This window comes from Papio anubis, unplaced genomic scaffold (assembly GCF_008728515.1).
Source record: "Papio anubis isolate 15944 unplaced genomic scaffold, Panubis1.0 scaffold2038, whole genome shotgun sequence".
In the NCBI taxonomy this organism is placed as follows: domain Eukaryota; kingdom Metazoa; phylum Chordata; class Mammalia; order Primates; family Cercopithecidae; genus Papio; species Papio anubis.
In genome coordinates, this window is record NW_022162064.1 from 3,820 (window position 1) to 8,277 (window position 4,458).

The 4,458-nt window shown below is 38.0% G+C and overlaps 1 long non-coding RNA gene across 1 annotated transcript; it reads left to right on the forward strand.

Annotated features, from left to right (window-relative positions):
* Positions 1–811: 811 nt before the first annotated feature.
* Positions 812–4,448, forward strand: LOC101016451. Its single transcript, XR_004181361.1, has 2 exons — positions 812–855; positions 4,328–4,448. It is a non-coding gene; the product is annotated as an uncharacterized LOC101016451 (long non-coding RNA).
* Positions 4,449–4,458: the final 10 nt, after the last annotated feature.

Below are 4,458 nucleotides of genomic sequence, written 5' to 3' on the forward strand. Positions count from 1 at the left end.
ACCATTGATGCAACCAGATTCTTTGGGACTTTGAGGCTGGGTATATATTCTTTAGATACCCAAAATAGTTGGATTTGGAATATAACAATTTAGGGAAATGAAGAAGGGGTGAATTCCACTTTGGAAGCTACTGCTTAGATACTGCTAAGACCTTTGTTGTTCTTGATCTCTGGATCCTAGTTTCTTGATCTTTTACATACTCTGGATTCTAACCTGAACTGGCCTTAAAGGTTAAAGATGCATTTATATACTATGTCCTAACCAGGAAGCTTATCTTTTGAACTTTGCCCAAACTGGGTATGAAGACCCTTCCTAAAATTCATTACATTCATTTCTGAACTTGATAATTGTAATTTGTGTTAATTGTGCAAATTATGTCTTGTAATTATTTGACAGTAAATAACATGCTTTTAAAAAGAAATTTGCTTTATAGTGAGTGGTAAATCATTTCATAATTCTTAATTTAGAATGTCTACTATAGGTAACACATCTGACCTTTTAAAATAAAATTAGATTTATGTAATGATTCAGGCTTTTCAAAGTTACAAAAGAGTAGCTGTTTGAGAGATGATAGTTTTGGGACATTTATTTTAAACAAAGTAAGCCTTTGATCTTATGCACATAGCCATATAAATAAAAAGGTTTCCAAATGCACATTTTTTAATTTTAATAAGCTCTCTGGTAGTGGGACTGCAGTGACAGATGGTTGGGGTTTGTCCCTAAAGCTATGACACCAGTCTTCTAATAAAAGTATATATTTGTTCTGTGTAGCCCTGGAAGATTCTTTCTCTGTTTTAAAGATGGGACCTGAAAGAAGTGACTTCAAAGAAGAGAGGGAAGAAAGAGATGGCTGAAGTAGGTATATTATATAAGAAGAACATTTTGGCCAGGCCAGGTGGCTCATGCCTGTAACCCCAGCACTATGGGAGGCCAGGGGGCCAGATCAGCTGAGGTCAGAAGTTTCCAGACAGCCTAGCCAAGTGACAGCTCTCTCTACTAAAAAGTACAAAAAAATTAGCTGGGCATGGTGGTGGGTATCTGCAATCCTCAGCTACTCAGGAGGCTGGGCAGGAGAATGGCTTGAACCCGGGATGGGGAGGTTGCATTGAGGCCGAGATCGTGCCACTGCACTCCTGTCTGGAGTGACAAAGAGTGACACTCTGTCTCAAAAAAAAAGAAAAAACTCATCTCTTTCAGTTTTGAACGTTTGAGTAATTCTCTATCTCTTTATAAATAACTACTAATGTGGAATAATTGAAAGCATATGTTTGAATGCAATTTAATTTATTTATAAATTCTGGCTTTACCTCTAACTCATGATATGCCTTTCAACCAAACATTTATCTGAATTCTTGGATTTGATTTTGGAAAGAAAAGCTCGCCACTTTTAAGCTAAAATTATATGTTATACACTAATCAGTACTTAACATGTATTTGGTTACTTTTGGAAGAAACTACTGAGTTTAAAAAATTTTATGCTTACATAAAAGGGGAATTGAACATACTTTATGGACTACTTGCCAGAAGTAGTGAAACTGTCTCTTGTTGAAAGCTCATTCAAAAATTTGTCTTAGTCTGTTTATATTGTTTAACAAAATAAGAGAGTGGAAGTAGTTATAAAGAACAGTCCTTTCTTTTCGACGGTTCTGGAGTCTGAAATCCCAAGATGAAAATGTCAGCTTGTTTGGTGTCTCAGGGGCCTTCTTGTTGCATCCTCACACGGTGGCAAGGCAGAAGGGCAGCTAGTCCAACCTGTGAGCCTCATTCATAGGGCCTTAATCCCATGAAGAAGGGAGGGGTACCGTCACCCAGCCTTATAACCTCTTAAAGTCCTACCTCTGCATATCATCACATTGTATACTTGAATTTTGAAGTGAATTCCTCAAACAATATAAATTGGTGTGAAATTCCAAAGACATTGAGCCTAGGCCAGTTGTCAGTCATGAGTATAATTTTAAATGTTTCCATGCAATTTCTTTTTACTTTTTGTAGAGTTTGAGTCTCGCTCTGTTGCCCAGGCTGGTCTTGAACTCCTGGCCTCAGTGGTCCTACCTCAGCCTCCCAAAATCCTGGGATTACAGGTGTGTGCCACTGTGACTGTGGGGCTTGTTTTATGAGTCTGGGAGTAAAATGCTTTAAAATTGTCCAATTGAAGGAGAGTTTGTTTTAACATTTTTTATGCAGTTTAGTTTAGGTGGAATAAACTTCGTGGAAACATTAAACCTTTTCCATGGGTCAGACATCCATTGTACTAAGGTTCATGAACCGTTTCATTTCCCCTACACAAGTTAATAAACAAGGAACTGCCCCTTTGAGGGAAATCTACAAAGGTAGGAGACTGAACTTTGGAGATGTCAGATTAGGCCAGGTGAAAAGCAGATATTCTAGGCTCCCAAAATAATATGGGAACAGGCCCAGAGCAATTTTGGACATGGTGTGTTTGAGTGTATTGGATGCTTTACTTTTGAGAAGGAAAGTTGATGTGTTGAAGTCATGGAAAGCAAGATTGTCCAGAAAAGGAAGATGGTTGAAAGTCTTGAATGTGAGAATGGAACATTTCTATTTGTTGTGTTTGTTGATAAGAAGGCCTTAAGCAGGGAATCGTGTGCTGATAATATTGTTTTAGAAAGATATGTTGAATTCTGTTTGGGATGTGCTGACTAATACTTAGGTGGAGAAGTTTTGTGGATGGGAACATGACTGAGGTCAAAGACACAGGAGGAAATACAGGCCAAAAGCATTTGTGAGCACTGTGGGGAAAACAAGCATAGGATGGAAGATCAGAGCTGAAAGGTGCACACAGGAGAAGGGAGCTCCATGAAGTATAGAGTCATGGGCAGAGTTTGAGTGGAGGTAGTCAGTAATCTGGCATAGAAATCAGGTAATTAGCCAGCTTGGGGGAAAAATCGAGATAAATATAAACTATTCCTTTAGAGATTTTGGCAATTGATAAATATATAATTGAAAAAGTTGGGATTTAAACAATTCTGCATATATTTGTATATATGTAAGAACAGATAGTATGGGAAAGGAGGGAGCAGAATGATGTGAATAAAGATTTTGTTCTGCAGGGGTGTTATTCAGTGCTGCGTATTTCTTAGCTTTTTGAGATAAAATTCAGCTGTCACCCAGGCTGGAGTGCGGTAAAGCGTGATCATAACACTGCAGCCTCAGCTCTGTTGCTTGATCCTTCTATTTTAGCCTCACAGAACACCTGAGGGAATCAAATGCTTTTTTTAACTTACTTTTAAGTTGTTAACATCAATAGATGCTTCCTACATAAAACCATAAACCTGGAAATTGAGGGAAGCTTTTAAATCTCTCCAGAATAATAACTAAATTAATTAGTGTATTTCAATATAGTTCTTCTGGTCTTTTTCTGTGCTTATTTCAGCATAATCGAAATTCTTTCTATTCCTTTGTGTATTCCATTTTTCATTTCAAAGTTTTTCAATACAGGAGAAATTATGCTGTATTGGTAATTCAGTGGCCTCTTAATATTTCATGGACTTGAGTTAACTGTTTTATATATTTTTGCACATGCAGATTTTGTAAAGTTTTGTTTTTGTGGTTGCAAGGTTGAATAGGTATCCCTGCCTACCCCAGGCTATATCTTAGACTAGCTTTTCTAATACAATTTAGAAGTCGAGTTTCTGAACAAACCAGAATAGTTATGTTCTGATTTTCACTCGCTGCCAAACTGTTCCAAAGGTTCCTCTTAAGAGAGACAAACCATGGCTTGGCCGGGCATGGTGTCTCATGCTGGTAATCCCAGCACTTTGGGAGGCTGAGGTGGGCAGATCACTTGATGTCAGAAGTTTGAGACCATCCTGGCCAACATGGTGAAAACCCTGTCTCTCCTCAAAATACAAAGAAATTAGCTGGGCGTGGTGGTGTACATCTGTAATCCCAGCTACCCAGGAGACTGAGGCATGAGAATCACTTGAACCTGGGAGGCAGAGGTTACAGTGAGCAGAGATTACCCCACTATACTCCTGCCTGAGTGACAGAGTGAGACTCTATCTTCAAAAAAATAAGAGAAGAGAAGTTACAGAAGTAAATAAATTAATGATGGTCTATTTCATACTAGTTGTGACTTTGTAAAGCTTTTAAATCTGCTTTACCCAGAGTCTAGCTTTTAAAGAAAATACAGGATATAAAAGGTGGGAGCCTCTTGAATGGAATGTGGGGCTTTTTCTCTCTCCCCATAGGATAGATATATTCTGTTTCTTGTTCCCCATTGAGTCAAGAATAATTGAACTTTTGGCATAAGAAACTGCTGAAGAAATATCGGTTGAATAACCTAATATTTCTCTTCTTTTTGCAGGATGTAGAAGACTTAGATCACTATGAGATGAAAGAAGAGCCTATGAGTGGGAAACAGGTGGAGGATGAAGGAACTGAAAAAGAAAATTGGGCAATATTAGAGAAAATTAGGAAGACTGAAAGGTACGACCA